Source organism: Schistocerca gregaria, chromosome 3, assembly GCF_023897955.1.
Source record: "Schistocerca gregaria isolate iqSchGreg1 chromosome 3, iqSchGreg1.2, whole genome shotgun sequence".
Taxonomy (NCBI): Eukaryota; Metazoa; Arthropoda; class Insecta; order Orthoptera; family Acrididae; genus Schistocerca; species Schistocerca gregaria.
In genome coordinates, this window is record NC_064922.1 from 33645058 (window position 1) to 33663470 (window position 18413).

Below are 18413 nucleotides of genomic sequence, written 5' to 3' on the forward strand. Positions count from 1 at the left end.
CCCATGGAGAAAAGTCCGTATGGTGCCTGTTGTATTCAACCCCGATGCATATTCTGTGTTTCATCAACTCTCTGAAGCTCCACAGATTACAGAATGCCTCCAGATGTGCTTAGGAAACTACTACTGGTCTTCCAGGGAACGATCAAAGCAAAGACAGTTTGAGACATTACTCCCATGGACTAATCTCCGCATGGTGTCTGTTGTATTCAATCCCGATGCAATTTCTGTGTTTCATCAACACTCTTAAGGCCCACAGATTTCAGAATGCCTCCAGATGTGCTTCGAAAACTACTTTTGGTCTTCCAGGAATCGATCAAAATGTAATCAGTTTGAGACATTACTCCCATGGACAAAAGTCCGCATGCTGCCTGTTGTATTTAATGACGATGCTTTTTCTGTGTTTCATCAACACACTGAAGCTCCACAGATTACAAAACGCATCCAGATGTGCTTCGGAAACTAGTACTGGTCTTCCAGGGAACGATCAAATCGTAGACAGTTTGAGACGTTACTCCCATGTAGCTAAGTCCAAATCGTGCCTGTTGCATTTAATCCCGATGCAATTTCAGTGTTTCATCAACACTCTGAAGCTCCACACATTACAGAATGCCTCCAGATGTGCTTTGGAAACTACTACTGGTCTTCCAGGGAACGATCAAAACGTATACAGTTTGAGACATTACTTCTAAGGAGAAAAGGCCGCATGGTGCATGTTGTATTCAATACCGATGCAACCTCTGTGTTTCATCAACACTCTGAAAGTTCACAGATTACAGAATGCCTCCAGATGTGCTTCCAAAACTACTTTTGGTCTTCCAGGAATCGATCAGAAGGTAGTCAGTTTGAGACATGACCCCCATGTAGAAAAGTCCACATGGTGCCCGTTGTCCTCAATACCGATGCCATTTCTGTGTTTCACCAACTCACTGACGGACCACAGTTACAGAACGCCTCAAGATGTGCATGGGATACTACTACTGGTCTTCTAGGGAACGATCAAAGCGTAGACTGTTTGAGATATTACTCCCATGGAGGAAAGTGCGCATGGTTACAGTTGTATTCACTCCCGATGCAATTTCTGTGTTTCATCAACACTTTGAAAGTCCACAGATTACAGAATGCCTCCAGATGTGCTTCAGAAACTACTACTGGTCTTCCAGGAATCGATCAAAGCGTAGACTGTTTGAGACATTACTGCCATGGAGAATAGTCCGCATGGTGCCCGTTGTAATCAATCCCGATGCAATTTCAGTGTGTCATCAACACTTTGAAGGTCCAGCGATTACAGAATGCCTCAAGATGTGCTTCGGAAACTACAACTGGTATTCCAGGGAAAGATCAAAGCGTAGACAGATTCAGACATTACTCCCATGGAGAAAAGTCCGCATGCTGCCTGTTGTATTAAATCCCGATTTCCATTTTATGCCAACTGCCATTCATTTAAGTATAAGTCCGGCGTTTTATCACTTCGTTGGTGCTTTTTATATTGTTTTGTCTTGTCCATCTGTTTAAAGTGTCAACGCATTCACTCCCACCGAGTGTGTTTTCCGTTTTGACTTTAAACGTTGCCGGAATCTCAGCGGTGCACAAGGTAGCTGCCTTTAAAGATGTTTTATATCATGGAAACTTTAGTATTGCTCTTCTTCAAGAAGTGTCTAGTGATGTTTTTAGCAATATTCCAGGTTACTATGTTATTTACAACCTTAATAGTGACAATAACTGTGGCACAGCAAATTTATATAAGTGGTTTTTCGAACCTACGGACATCAGACTTCTCCCAGATGGTCGTGTACTGGCGTGTGTTATTGAGGGTGTCCAATTTGTCAACGTGTATGTGCCCTCGGGGACTGATCAAAAACGCACAAGAGCTCGTTTCTTTACCACGGACGTCTGTCCCTTTTTAGCTACGGCTCGTCCTCTTATATTCGGCGGTGATTTTAATTGTGTTGTTGCTAATGCGGACCAGTATCCCACCCCCACTAAATGTGCAGAACTGAACACCCTTTTAACTGCAGTGGACTTGCGTGATACGTGGCGTCACTACCACCCAACCCTGACGCAGTATACGCACTTTTCTACTGGCGGGGCCAGTAGAATAGATAGGATCTATGTTTCACGGGAGCTAACAGATGCTTTATGCGCCGTCGAAGTTCTGCCTGTCGCCATGGTGATCATTGTGGCTACGTGTGTGCTTTGCGGCTGCAGTGCTGTCGCGCGAAATCACTCGCAGCATACTGGTAATTAAATACCGGGTATCTGGGTGCCGAAGGGCTCCGTGCAGAGCTGTGTGTCGCATGGCAGCGGTGTTTAGCAAAGGTCCATCATTACGGGTCCTGCATCGAGTGGTGGGTGGCGCATGCCAAACCGCTTCTGCGGAAGGCGGCGCAATTATATAGTAGAGAAGCGAGTTACTGGCACACGCGTACGTTGGCATTCTATCAGCAGTGCCTCCAGGATGCTATTAATTCACCTGTTGCCCCCGACGCGAACATTAGACTCCGTCTGGGCAAAATTAAAGCTAGGATTCTGCGGCTGCACCAGGAAAGGTCGAAGGGTTTAACGATTCGGAGCCGTCCCTTGTGCCACGTTGATGACGAGGAACCGTCGCTCTATCATCTTGCCCGGGAGAAGAAACAGGCTCGCAAAAAGTATATTGATGCGATGGAAACTGATGCGGGGATTGTCTTATCGCAGCGGCACGAAATTGTACGCCATATCGCCGACTATTATACTTCGCTTTTTCACGATACTGCCGCGGACGGCGAGGCCATGCGAATTTTATTAGAAGACTTAGCCGACTGCATATCCGATCCTGAGCGTGAAGAGCTGGTTGCAGAGATGTCGAACCAGGAAGTCTTACAGATCTTGAAAGCCAGTACAACGGGCAAGTCGCCTGGCCCCGACGGTCTTCCTACACAGTTTTATGTTACTTTCTGGGACATTGTAGGGGACAAGTTTACGGTAGTGGTGAACGAAGTGCTTCGCGGCGTTGTCATCCCGAGGGCACATTGTTCTGATCCCCAAAAAACGGGGTACGTGCCGGGTCACCGATCTGCGGCCGATTACGCTGTTGAATGCTGATTACAAGTTGGCCGCCAGATGTGTTGCAGCGAAGTTACAGGCAGTAATGGACAAAGTCATCTGTCCCTTTCAATCATGCGGCGTTAAGAGGCGTACCATTTTCAATGCGGCATCTACCTATCGTGACGTCATCGCAAACTCCGCCGTCCACCGACTTTCAGCAGCAGTCCTTTCTGTGGACTTTGCCAATGCGTTTGACAGGATGAGCCACGATTATTTGATGCACGTTATGGAAAGGATGGGCTTTGGCTTCCGCTTCATTCGCGTGATACGCCATTTCCTGACAGGGGCCAGTTCGGTGGTGACAATCAATGGATGGCGAACGCCACCTATAGTTCTTAGTAGATCGGTGCGACAGGGCTGTCCCTTATCTATGTACCTTTTTGTAATTGCTTTGGACCCACTGCTGCGTGCGCTGGACCGCACGATAGGCGGCGTGGGCATTCATCGTGCCTCAGTGACGTGTCTCGCTTATGCTGATGACGTAGGTGTTTTTATCGGCGACGACAATGATTTTCATCAAATACGGCCCTTACTGCGGTGGTATGAATGTGCGTCGGGTGCCCTGATTAATCCAAGGAAGACTGTGCTGATTCCTTTAGGAAATTGCAAAGTGGATCCCGATCAGACATGGTTTCGAGTAGCCCGTACTCATACGATCTTGGGACTTGATGTAACCGCTAATCCTCAGCAGATGCGGGCGCGCACCTGGCGCCGGCTGCTGAATCATGTCAAAGGCCCATGTAAGACTTACACCAGCCGACGTCTCACACTCCTCCAGAAAGTCGACCTCATTAACAGCGCCGTGTATTCTAAGGCCTGGTACGTGGCACAACTCCTGGACGTTCCGCGACCCCTCGCCCGATCGTTTTCGCAGGCCGCGTACTGGCTCCTGTGGCGCCACGAAATTTTCAAGGTTCGGGCGGCAACGTGTGTCCTCGACACCACCTTCGGGGGACTCGGCCTCGTAGATTTCTCCCGGAAGTGTTCGGCGCTGCTGGGTCACCGCACGGCCGCCCTGCAGGTTGACAGCCCGGATGGAATGGCGGCGGCCATGCTAGTCGCTTACCGGCCGCCCTCCGAGAGCGCACCGGTGTCCGTTGTGGGCATCCCGTATCAACTCCGCTACGTCAGAGCTTACTACCTGCAGCGGAGCTATGTCCTGGAAGCGGCGCTGGACAGGAACCGGAATGTTCGCCGACTGTATGCGGCAATGGTGGGGAGGCCACCCCCTCACAAGCTCGCTCTTCGCTTCCCCGCGACCAACTGGCGGCAGGTCTGGCTTAATGTTCATCATCCTGTGTTGCCCTCTGGCGTTCGGTCCCAGTGGTATAAACTGGTCAACAATACGGTGGCCACAAACCAACGTCTTTCGGAAATCCGTCTGCTGCCATCTGCCAACTGTGGTGCTTGTGGCGTTCCGGACACAAGGGAGCATCGCTTTCAGTGTCGTTTTGTGGCACCAGTCTGGGCCCTGTGTAGGGTCATGGTGGCTCTGATCAACCGGACGACACCCTCACACGTGACTGTCAGTGATGTTCTTGCGCCAGGGTTCCAACCCTTCCCTCGCACCAAGCACAATGCAACGGTGTGGCTCCTAGGCCACACGGTCTACGCAATTCTGGAGTGCCACGTTCAGGATGCGTCTACGTATTTAGCGTACTTGTGGGATGCACATTCCCATGTACAGCGGCTGAAGCATTACAACGAACTTTTTGCTAATTTTCTGCGTGCTGCGTTACAACATGGTTACAAAAACGTTCAATCATTGATATATGGAAAACTGTATTGAAGACTGAAGAGGCTATCTATACTTGTTCATTTTTCAATCATTTTTGTTTGCCTTTGACCCGATGGTTTTGATGCGTGTGTGAGGCTAACATGCGTTACAGAAGAAAAATGCTTTTTATACTACTTTCATTTGGATCACAGCAGTGGTGCGTTTCGTTTCTCATATGGAAGTGGCAATATTAATTTACTTTTATTTTATTACATACTTCTTATGGACTGCGCAGTGAGTTTTTAGTTTGTCCTCTCCACGCGCATCTTGTTCACCAAGAATGGTCATTGAATTTCTTGTGTATCTTTTAACGAAGAACTCTATTAGGACATATTGCTCGTAGTCGCCCGTGGCTTCTTTTAGGATGGATATTTTATTTTGAGATTTTCATCGTCTGCAGGGGTGCAGTGTCTTTTATTGTGCATTTCAAGGATAACAGAAAATTTGATTTTGTGGAAGACATTTCATTTCTTATTAGATTTTCACGACATGATTCACGAGAGAAGCCGTCCGCGACGGACGTATACCACCACGACAGATATGAGGCGTTGAAGCTCGCCGATGAAGGCATATTTTGGTGAGGGCAAGGAAGGCTATAAGGGGAGATGGGAGGCCCTTAAAAAAAAAATCCTGTCACGGTCGTGTTTCTCCAGTTCTGAATAAGAAACATACCGTTTTAATGTAGCAATTCTGCAGTACGAAACCGTCTGGAAGTTGCTGTTGACCATTTTGTGCTTGGAGATGGTCTTGAGCTTGAAACACACACAACAAGACCGGTGTTAACTAGCGAAATGGTCTTGAGAGTGCCCTCACCGCGAGATTTGACTGGCACTTGCACATCTAAAACAACGTCGGAAAGTAACTCGCTCGGCTTTTGAGTCACGTCAAGTATGTGTGTTAATTTTGACGCCGCTAGCTCTGCAGATTGTCATGCAATTCCTTTACCTCTCAGAAATGATTATGAAATAAAAGTGAAGTACGTGACGAGTGTGACGTTAGGAAAACATTAGGCAGCATGGAGAGATTCTGTATTTGACCAACCAACCCAAATGAGTACTGTGTGATCTGCTACCCAGCAGGTATCCAACGAGGCAGCACGGCTAGCTCAGTCAGTCACGAGACTTAATCACAGGGTCGTGGGTTCGAGCCCTACGCTGGGCGGATCGGAATTTTTTTCCGCTGCAGATGTAAATTACCGATTTTCTGATTAACGTGAGGTAATGGAAATAGTAACTTTAAAATTTGCCTACGTCTCCATCAGTCGCAAGAAAACTGTATTTGAAGGTGAAGTTGATTTTGTAGACATGTGTGAAAGTCCTGTTCTAAAGTGCAAGTGGTTTTGTTTGGAGAGAACATCGGCTACGTGTCAGATGTGTAGCCAAGCAGTAATGGGTCGCCATAGCTGCCAATATTAGTCGAAAATATGAAGTGTTGTCAGCTGAAGTCTGATGATTCAGACGACCGTACGGACGAAGTACGCAAAAGTGCCGCTAGGCGGCGCCTGATTAGCTCAGTGGTAGAGCATTGGTCTGGTAAACCAGGGGTCGTGAGTTCCATCCTCACAGGAGGAAGACGAATCTTGGAAATCAGTTGTGCATCGTGGCCGTATAGCAAACAGTATCTGTGATGAGGATCAATTAGCGACAGGCGTATTATTAAGAATTACTCTCAGATGTGATTAAGGCGAATGGCGCAGATAAAGCATCTGCCAAAGCGGCACGGCATAAGGTGGTAAGAGGCAGTTTGAATTAAATTTTGTAGATGTATTTCTCTCAAATCTCTGAGCCTCTCGCGGTCGTCGCCGCTGCCGCTTTTGCCGAAGTAGCAAATTGCCCTCGTAGCAAATGCGGCGAGGGACAAACTGCCATCGATTCCGAATGCGCAAAGTGTGTGGTCTTGTTTTCCTGTCTATGTTTGGTCGGTCTCGTAGGAGGTTGAATGTAACGAATGGGTGGGAAAGAGTAAGCAGCAGCGGCTGTGTGGAACGAAAACACAGTTCCTCAGGGGGTGTGAGCGTTTCGAGATGAGTCGTATATAAGTTATACTTGGTCGTCAGTGACCGTGTGGCCTAATGGATAAGGCGTCGGATTTCGGATCCGAAGATTGCAGGTTCGAATCCTGTCACGGTCGTGTTTCTCCAGCTCTGAAAAATAACATACCGTTTTAATGTAGCAATTCTGCAGTACGAAACCGTCTGAATGTTGCTGTTGACCATTTTGTGCTTGGAGGTGGTGTTGAGCTTGAAACACACACAACAAGACCGGTGTTAACTAGCGAAATGGTCGGCAGAGTGCCTTCACAGCGAGTTTTGACTGGCACATGCACATCTAAAACAACGTCGGAAAGTAACTCGTTCGGCTTTTGTGTCACATAAGGTATGTGTGTTAATTTTGACGCCGCCAGCTCTGCTGGTTGTCATGCAATTCCTTTACCTCTCAGAAATGATTATGAATTAAAAGTGAAGTACTTGACGATTGTGACATTAGGAAAACATTAGGCAGAATGGAGAGATTCTGTATGGGACAACCCAACCCAAACGAGTACTGTGTGATCTGCTGAAGTCTAATGATTCAGACGACCGTACGGAAGAAGTACGCAAAAGTGCCGCTAGGCGGCGCCTGTTTAGCTCAGTGGTAGAGCATAGGTCTAGTAAACCAAGGGTCGTGAATTCCATCCTCACAAAAGGAAGACGAATTTTGGAAATCTGTTGCGCGTCATGGCCGTATAGCAAGCAGTATCTGCGATGACGAACAATTAGCGACAGGCGTTTTATTAAGAATTACTCTCAGATGTGATAAAGGCGAATGGCGCAGATAAAGCATTTGCCAAAGCGGTACGGCATACGCATCCTTTCTCCAGCAGACCTTGTCTGAGGCCGTGGAGGCCCACATCCCTACCGTCGCCATCCACCCGCACCGTCCCACTTTACCCCCACAGGCCGTCCTCCTCCTTCGAGAATCCCGTCGTCTCTACCGTGCCTTCCTCCACACGCGTGACCGGGACATACTACAACGCCACCGGCAACTCCAGAGACACATCCGGAACTTGCTCGCGGCTAAGAAACGCCGGGACTGGCGACAGACATGCACCCGTCTTAATGCTACCCTACCTATTAACTCGTCCAAATACTGGTCAGCCTTCCGCCGCCTTACTGGATCAAAACCCCCCCCTTACTATCCTCTCCTTCATAATGACAATCCCTTTCCTGACAACCTTAGTAAGGCCAACCATTTTGCCTCCTACCTCACCGATGTCTTTACCATCCCTGACGATCCCCAGTTCGATTATTCCCTCTTCCCCGATGTCCGCGATCGAACTGACACCTCTATCCCTCCACTAGCTCCTGGCTTCCAGTACTTGGACAACATTACACACACTGAACTCAATACCCCTATAACTACTCAAGACATCATCGATATACTCCGCACCAAACGCAACACTGCTCCTGGTCACGACCGTGTTACTTACCGTCACCTCCGTGAAGCTCCCGCCCCCTTCCTCTCCACCCTGGCCAGGCTGTACAATGTGGTCTTGTCCACCGGCTTCTACCCCGACCTGTGGAAAACCTCCCGGATCCTGATGTTCCTCAAACCCGATAAACCACCTTCCGCTGTCTCCTCCTACCGTCCTATAAGCCTTACCTCGGTCTTCAGCAAGGTCCTGGAATCCATTCTAACCCGCCGCATCCACCAGCATCTCCACCGGCACCGCTTCCTTCCCTCCACCCAATGTGGCTTTCGACCATCCTTCTCTGCCGATGACCTTCTCCTTCACCTCACTCACCTCCTCTCCGAACAACTCAACTCCCGTCGCTCCGCCATATTCCTCTCCCTTGACCTTGAACGCGCCTATGACCGAGTGTGGCATTCTGGTCTCCTCTTCAAGCTCCAAACCTTTGCTCTTCCTATTAACTACGTCCGTCTGATCGCCTCCTTCATTTCCCACCGCCCTTCCTATGTCACTATCCACAACACTGATTCCTACACCTTCTACCCCTCTGCCGGTGTGCCCCAAGGTTCCGTCCTTTCCCCTCTTCTTTACCTTCTTTATACGGCGGACATGCCTCCACCTGCACCCCCCCTTCACCTTCTCCAGTACGCCGATGACACCGCCTTCCTTGCCCTTGCCCCCACCCTGCAACGCTCCCAACACCTTCTCCAATCCCATCTTGACCGGTTCACCTCTTGGTGTAACCAGTGGTTGCTCAAGGTCAATCCTTCCAAGACCCAGGCAATCATCGTAGGCAAAACCACCCCTTCCTTCCGTCTCCTTGATTTCTATCTTACCATTTATGGCCGTCCTATTAACCTCACACCCACCCTCAAGTACCTTGGCGTCACCCTTGACCGTCGCCTCTCCTGGACCCCTCATCTCCGGACAATCCAAGCCAAGGCACGCTCCCGACTCCACCTCCTGAAGCTCCTTTCTGGCCGCACATGGGGTCTGGACCCCTCCACCGTCCTCCACACCTATAAATCTCTCATCCGCCCTATCCTCTGTTATGCCCATCCCGCCTGGATCTCTGCCCCGCCTACCTTTTACAAATCCCTTCAAATCCTTGAACGGCATGCACTCCGCCTCGCCTATCGCATCCGCCTCCCTTCCCCCACGCGGCTCCTCTATGACCTCATCCCCTTCCCACACCTCCTTCTCTTCCTCCAACGGATACGGATCCTCTACACCTCCCGCAAGCTTGATCCTCCCCACCCGCTTGTCTCTTCCATCCTCTCCCACCCCAACCCACTGCCGCGCCTGTACTCCTGTATCCCACCTGCTCTCCATCTTCACACTCTCCACACCCTCTCCCAAGGTGGCTTCCGCCGACTCCCCCTCCCGGATGATGCCCTCCTCCCCTCCATCTACCCCTCCTACTAACTTTGAGCCTTGCCTTCCCCTCTCCTCTCATTTTCCTGTGGGCACCCTCTCTCCCTTCTCTCCCTCCCTCTCTCCCTCCTTTCATCCTTACCTCCCCTCCCCCTCTCCCTGGGCTTCCACCCCCCTTTTTTCGTTTTCTCCCCTCCTCCTCCCTGGCATCCTATCTCCCCCTCCCTCCTTCCCTCCCCCTGTTTTTTCCCTTGGCAGGCCCCCAGCTTTTCGGTGTGGACAGTGCCCCTGCAAGCGCCGAAGCCCATCTCCGCAGTGTCCGTGTCTTTCGTCCCGTCTGTGCCTCGAGTGTTTCTTCATTTTCTGCTCCACCGTTCACCTGTGCTAGTGTTCTCTGTTCCGTGCTGTGCTGCCCGTCTTTTTAAAACTGAAACAGTGCTGCGTCGGTGAACGACTTCATTTCTTTTTATTCTCTGTTGTCTTCTGATTTTTGTCCTCCATGTCTGTGTTTTGAGATTATGTCTTCCTGTTTTTCTCTCTTGTATGTTTCTTGTGGCCGAAGAGCGGCATATTAGGCCGCTGCCGGCCTACCTTTGTAGGTATAAAATGACAATAAAGGAAAAAAAAAAAAAAAAAAAAAAAGGTACGGCATAAGGTGGGACGACGCAGACTGTATTACATTTTATAGATGTATTTCTCACAAATCTCTGAGCCTCTCGCGGTCGTCGTCGTCGCCGCTTCTGCGGAAGTAGCGAATGGCCCTCGTAGCAAATGCGGCGAGGGACACCCTGCCATCGATTCCGATTGCGCAAAGTGTGTGGTCTTGTTTTCCTGTCTATGTTTGGTCGGTCTCGTAGGAGGTTGAATGTAACGAATGGGTGGGAAAGAGTAAGGGGCAGCGGCTGCGTGGAACGAAAACACAATTTCTCAGGCCATTCTGGCTCTACCTGCCGACGCGTACGGACGTGCCTCCTTTTGCTGCGTGTAGTCCATGTTTCGCCAGTGTATACTTTTGCGTTTCGGTGTTTTTGAGTTTCGTGATTTTCTTCGTGTGTAACTTGTGATTCTTCTGCCTGCTGTGTTCTGTTTTTGTGTTTTCTATCGACGATTATATGTCGTTTGTGGAGTTTTCGGTAATTACCGGAATCTCCCCTTGATTACTGCATACCATGGCTACAACTGTGAGGAAGAATACGCTGGTTTTTGCCTTCGCTAAGGAAACCCGACGTGTTCAGCCGACTGCTCTGTAAATTCATGATTGGCTTGATCAGGTACTTGGCATAAATTCTGATAAGGTGCATACCACTCAGCTAGATACTGACAACTACTGTGTTTTCGTAAAGTTTTTGGATCCCGTTTCGGTCGATAAAATTATTGGAAAATTCGGGTATCATGTCGAATTTTTGCCTAGAGACGGCACTACAAGTAAAGTGGCTATCAGGAGAGCTGATGCTCTTTGTAGATCTGTGCGGGTGTTAAATTTACCTATCGAGATAGATAATGAGAAAATTAAGGATGCCCTGTCTCAATATGTTGAGGTAAAGGATATAGTTAACGAACGTTGGTCGAAGCAATTTAAAATTCAGAGCTTCAATGGTATTCGTTCGGTAGAGATGGAAGTAAAGACGAATATCCCATCTCATATAACTGTTGACGGGCATAAAGCACACGTAATTTATACTGATCAAACCCCTACGTGCCATATATGCAATGAATCGGGTCATTTAAGGCAGGAATGTCCCCGTCGTGTCTTTGTACTAAAAACAAATTTAGTCCAACGCCGCAAGATGACCTTGAGCGAAGTATTGGCAACCGATAACACAGCCAAACAGGGTGAGGGTTCGGATCCTGTACCTAGTTCTGGAACTATTGCAGTTGATGGCAGTGATTTTCCACCCTTGGTAACACGCTTCAATTGTGATTCCTCTGCCCGTGAGTTAGACGTACTAACCAAGAAACGACCACTTGAACATACAGATGATCATTCTGATGATGACACCTCCCGACAATCTCCTGCTGTACGTAAACAGAAAGCTGGGGATGAAAATCTGCATGTGCACCAAGACGGAATGCAAGTGGATTTAATTGCAGTTTCTGATACATCTCGCTCACTGCCAGAAAATGCAACGGCAGCTGCCGACAGCGAGAAAGTAGAAGTCCCCCAAGCAGTGACAACTTGCCCAGCTGAAAACAGCAATAATCAGCTGTTTACCGACGGGAACTTCGCGAAAGCGGTAGAACAACAACACCGCGACACCGCAACAGCACAGCAACCGGCACCAGAGTGTAAACAAGAGAAAGTGTTTACTCCTGAACCGGAAAATAAGCAAACACCGTCGCAAGCATCACAACAAACGAAGGTAGCATGTAAACAGCAGGCAGTGTTTACAAACCAGGTCTCTCTAGACACTGCTGCTGAAGCGGCCGCGTCGAGTGTTGCCACAACAAAATCAGGTCAGGGTTTTCAGGGCGTCCACCGCCGTACGCTAAAACCACAACCGAATCTTACTGTTTCTCGCACCCAAGCCAAACAAAAAGCGGACAAGTCCGACGTAAAATCACAGAAAAATATACGATATGAAATTGTCAGAGAAGGTGCTCCAGATGAGCCTCCTGACACACTCAATGTCGAACAGCCCCTCAGTACTAAGGTGCAGGATGACAATGGCAGACAAACTAACGTTTAGCGACCGTGTTACTAGGACTGCTACCAAGTTCTGAATGACTGTAGTTCTAAACCAGATTTCAGCACTCCAAAAGTACGTTTTTTTTTTTTTGACCAACTTTGTCGGTGGCCAATAGCAAGTTAGAGATGCAAGCATACTCTATCACAACGATCAATATAAATAAAATTCGAACCTCATTAAAGCTAGCTGCTCTCGAGGAATTTTTGTATGACTCTGGAACCGATATCGCTTTGCTACAGGAGGTTGTAACGACGGAATTTGTAATACCAAGATACACCGCAATTGTTAACGTATCTTGTCAAACACATACAGGAACAGCGGTTCTGCTCAGGGAAGGGATTCCCGTATCTCAAGTGGAGCGGTTGGAATCTGGAAGGGCAATTAGTATTAACGTCTTAGGTACCACATTGATTAACTTATACGCGCCCTCAGGAAATAGTAATAGACAGGACAGGGCAGCATTTTATGAAGAGGAACTTATATATTTATTACGTCGAAACCGAAACAGTTTTATAATGGGCGGTGATTTTAACTGTGTGTTAAATCGTAAAGATCAACAACCACATTTTAACGGTTCTTTGGAACTTAAACGCCTAGTAACCGACCTAAAACTAAAGGACGCATGGGAACTAAAATATCCAACGAAGGTTGAATATACGTATATAACACAGACTTCGCGCAGTAGAATAGACAGAATTTATGTTTCCCAAAACTTGGAAAGATGTCTAGTAAATTCAGAAATCGTACCTGTATATTTTAGTGACCACTGCAGTATGAAGGCGTGCATTAATTTAGCTCCACAGCCGATTCAGATTTTTAGGAACCAGTGGCATCTAAATGTCTCTCTCTTAAAAGAGCAAGGTTTGGCAGACGCGGTATCGGATGCGTGGACCTTATGTCTGCGGTCGATCGAGAGGCACCCCACAGTATTAGACTGGTGGATTAAGGTTGCAAAGCCGAGACTGAGAAAAGTGTGTACCAGATACAGCAGAGAAAGAGCGTGGGAGTTAAAAAACTTTATGGAATTTTATTACAGTTTGTTGTGGGACCTCTATGACCAGGCAAACGTGTCAACCATTAGATTACAAGACATCAGACACACCAAAGCGAAATTACTCGCCATTAAAAGACAACAGATAGGAGGTTTAAAACTGAAGTCCAAGGCGAAGTCGGTGGTAGATGATGAAACAACATCCTTATATCATCTGCTTCGGCATGCAAAGAATAGGCGACGCACTGTTATTAGTGAACTTAAAACCCCCAATGGCACAACACTGACGTCTCAGAAGGAGATTCTAAATGCAGTATACCAGTACTACTATGCATTATATTCCTTCAGCCCACCTCACGAGGGGTCTCTGCAAGAGTTTCTCAGTGTTTTATCCCCACATCTACATCTACATCTACATGACTACTCTGCAATTCACATTTAAGTGCTTGGCAGAGGGTTCATCGAACCACAATCATACTATCTCTCTACTATTCCACTCCCGAACAGCGAGCGGGAAAAACGAACACCTAAACCTTTCTGTTCGAGCTCTGATTTCTCTTATTTTATTTTGATGATCATTCCTACCTATGTAGGTTGGGCTCAACAAAATATTTTCGCATTCGGAAGAGAAAGTTGGTGACTGAAATTTCGTAAAAAGGTCTCGCCGCGACGAAAAACGTCTATGCTGTAATGACTTCCATCCCAACTCGTGTATCATATCTGCCACACTCTCTCCCCTATAACGCGATAATACAAAACGAGCTGCCCTTCTTTGCACCCTCTCGATGTCCTCCGTCAATCCCACCTGGTAAGGATCCCACACCGCGCAGCAATATTCTAACAGAGGACGAACGAGTGTAGTGTAAGCTGTCTCTTTAGTGGACTTGTTGCATCTTCTAAGTGTCCTGCCAATGAAACGCAACCTTTGGCTCGCCTTCCCGACAATATTATCTATGTGGTCCTTCCAACTGAAGTTGATTGTAATTTTAACACCCAGGTACTTAGTTGAATTGACAACCTTGAGAATTGTACTATTTATCGAGTAATCGAATTCCAACGGATTTCTTTTGGAACTCATGTGGATCATCTCACACTTTTCGTTATTTAGCGTCAACTGCCACCTGACACACCATACAGCAATCTTTTCTAAATCGCTTTGCAGCTGATACTGGTCTTCGGATGACCTTACTAGACGGTAAATTACAGCATCATCTGCGAACAACCTAAGAGAACTGCTCAGATTGTCACCCAGGTCATTTATATAGATCAGGAACAGTAGAGGTCCCAGGACGCTTCCCTGGGGAACACCTGATATCACTTCAGTTTTACTCGATGATTTGCCGTCTATTACAATTGACAAGTTCTGAAAACAACGAAATCCTTTCTGAAGTCGGTAACGAAGAGGTTCGTGAGACAATAACCAAGTCCCCGGTGAATAAATCTGCTGGACCCGACGGACTCCCTGTAGAATTTTACAGAAAGTTCTGGTTCTTAATTGGTGACATGTTTACATGCATTGTCAATGAGATTTTTAACGAGCAGACGATACCTGCAGATTTTAAAGACAGCAAAATTGTACTTTTACCGAAAAACAAAGGGACGAAAAGTATAAACAACTACCGCCCTATTTCCCTTTTAAACACTGACTACAGAATAGTATGCAGGATTTTAAAAAAAGAGACTCTCCCCTCTGACCGACAAATTAATTAGTCAACATCAGTCATGTGGAGCAAATAGAAGTATTTTTAATACGATTTCTGAATATAGAGACATCATCGCCTTAGCATCGGTTTCCAATATCAAATGTGCTTTACTTTTTATAGATTTTAATAAGGCTTTCGACTCGGTGAATCACCGCTTCCTATTTGAGGTACTGACAAAAATGGGACTCGTCCACAAAACAGTTAATGTTATAAAAAACGTTGCTACTGGTCTGAACGCTAAATTAGCTGTCAACGGTCAGCTGACGCGGCAAATTCAAATAAACCGCGGCATCCCACAGGGAAGTCCCTTATCTATGTTTTTGTTTGTTGTGTCGTTAGAGCCCTTTTTAAGAAGTGTTCATGAAAGGTTAAAGGGCATAACTATAACTGGCAGGAAACCTGTAGTGAGAGCCTATGCTGACGATGTTGGTGTCGTCATAAGAGGGCAAGATGATGTAATTCGACTAGGGGCCATTCTTCAAAACTACTGCAGCGCATCGGGTGCGACAGCAAACTAAAATAAAAGTACAATCCTGGGAATGCGGGGTCTTGAACGGATACACAGCGATTGGGCGAAGTCAGTTACCACCCATAAAACCCTGGGGACAATCCTGACGGCATGTCCAATGAGGATGACAGCCCTCATTTGGAAAGAGGTATTAACAAAGATTCAAGGGGGACTTATTGAGAACTCACAACGACTTATGAACCAGGTTCAGAGGGTCAGGTTCATTAACTTATGCATTCTCTCAAAGGCATTTTATATGGCACAAGTTTTTCCCTTGCCGAAGTTGATAGCTCAGAAAATAATGTCGAGGGTTGCAAATTTCTTATGGAAGGGGGAAATCTTCAGGGTTAACCTAAGAACTGCGACTTTACATCCTAGAAATGGAGGCCTCGGACTGGTGGACATACGCAATAAAGCATCTGCGCTTTTCATAAAAAGGTCTTTAAACATATTTCACGCCAACCCCGGAAATATTACTACACAATTGTTTAAATGTGTCCAACCAGAAAGCCTTCAACCACCGGCAGACGTACAAAAAATTAACCCCCGCCTGCGATACGTTAGGATCTTGTACACAGAATTGAGCTATGTTAACGAGAAATTCAGAACTTCACTGCACATTACAGCCAGAGATATCATGAGACAAAGACAACACTATGAAGGACAAAATAAAATTGCCACGAAATATATGAGTCACAACTGGGATGCAATTTGGGAGAATATTAGTTTTAACGGGCTCAATTCACATGTGGTAACGGCATGGTACAAAGCCGTCAATAATATTGTCAGCACCAACGAGCGGCTTTATAAAATTGGGAAAGCTGAAACCCCCTTATGTCAGAAATGTAAACTAGTTGACACAGTGATTCATAGATTTACGTGTGCTGGAAATCTCAACAATTGGCATTGGCTCAGGAAAAGTCTTGCACTACTGCAACGAGCGTCACCCAATTCCATTACTCCTATGGTGCTTTTCAGACCTGAAACTAAATATTACCCGAAAACCAAAAATAATGCAATACACTGGTTAATGGGACAGTTTGTCCATTACATTATCAATAAAATAGGTGGTGACGACGAAACGGAATTCAAGCTTTTTATGCAAATGGAGTACAGCAACATTAAGCAATATGCAGACCACAGGAAAATGTATGGAAACATGCCGATCATTTTATTCGAACGAATAGGTGTTGGTTAAAGCGCACAGTATAACACTAAATCTACTATTTTAGAAGTACTGCAGAAGTGAAGTATGAATCTACGTTCAAGATGAAGGAAATGCCTCTTCTTTTATCCATTTATGTTACGTCTGCAACCCAATAAGTGTCTCATAAATGCTTGATGTATATTGCAATATAATCACATGTTTAGTACTCGAATGTCTGTTGACTGAAAACTCGAATGACGGCTTTGCAATGAGATCTCCCCCCCAGACGTCGTACAACCAGTGCTCCTTACCACAATAAAGAGAGCAGGCGAAAAATATACACGACTATACCCGCTTTTCTATAACAATTAAAATGCACAGAAGGAGCCATTCGGTGGGAGTGATGGTGGGGGCATCGTGGCCAGGCCTCGAGTTCTTTGACCCCTGCCCTCGTTGTCCCCGCCATGCGCCTACTGATATGCATCCTTATAAAAAACAATAAAAAGCGGTCCAAGGCGCCAGACTAAAAAATAAATAAATAAATAAATAAATACATAAAACAAAAAAATAAAAAAATGGATAAGGCAATTAAAAAAATGGATAAATCGTCGGACTTCGGATCTGAAGATTACAGGTTCGAATGCTGTCACGCTCGTGTTTTTCCAGTTCTGAAAAAGAAACATACCATTTTAATGTAGCAATTGAGCAGTAAAAAAAAAAGAGTCGTAGAGCAAAAAAAAAATTGGATAAGGCGTCGGACTTCGGATCCGAAGATTGCAGGTTCGAATCCTGTCGCGGTCGTGTTTCTCCAGTTCTGAAAAAGAAACATACCGTTTCATTGTAGCAATTGTGCAGTACGAAACCGTCTGAATGTTGCTGTTGACCATTTTGTGCTTGGAGATGGTCTTGAGCTTGAAACACACACAACAAGACCGGTGTTAACTAGCGAAATGGTCGGCAGAGTGCCCTCACCGCGAGGTTTGACTGGCACTTGCACATCTAAAACAACGTCGGAAAGTAACTCGTTCGGCTTTTGAGTCACGTCAAGTATGTGTGTTAATTTTGACGCCGTTAGCTCTGCAGATTGTCATGCAATTCCTTTACCTCTCAGAAATGATTATGAAATAAAAGAGAAGTACGTGACGAGTGTGACATTAGGAAAACATTAGGAAGCATGCAGAGATTCTGTATGGGACCAACCAACCTAAACGAGTACTGTGTGATCTGCTACCCAGCAGGTATCCAACGAGGCAGCACGGCTAGCTCAGTCTGAAGAGAATGAGACTCTTAATCACAGTGTCGTGGGTTCAAGCCCTACGCTTGGCGGAACAGAATTTTTTTCCGCTGCAGATGTAAATTACCGATTTTCTGATTAACGTGATGTAATGGAAATAGCAACTTTAAAATTTGCCTACGTCTCCATCAGTCGCAAGAAAACTGTATTTGAAGGTGAAGGTGATTTTGTAGACATGTGTGAAAGTCATGTTCTGAAGTGCAGGTGGTTTTGTTTGGAGAGAACATCGGCTACGTGTCAGATGTGTAGCCAAGCAGTAATGGGTCGCCATAGCTGCAAATATTAGTCGAAAATATGAAGTGTTGTCAGCTGAAGTCTGATGATTCAGACGACCGTACGGACGAAGTACGCAAAAGTTCCGCTAGTCTGCGCCTTTTTAGCTCAGTGGTTGAGCACTG

At 46.5% G+C, this 18413-nt stretch overlaps 1 non-coding gene across 1 annotated transcript; it reads left to right on the forward strand.

Annotated features, from left to right (window-relative positions):
- Positions 1–6918: 6918 nt before the first annotated feature.
- Trnar-ucg (transfer RNA arginine (anticodon UCG)) lies at positions 6919–6991 on the forward strand. The gene has a single exon. It is a non-coding gene; the product is annotated as a tRNA-Arg (tRNA).
- Positions 6992–18413: the final 11422 nt, after the last annotated feature.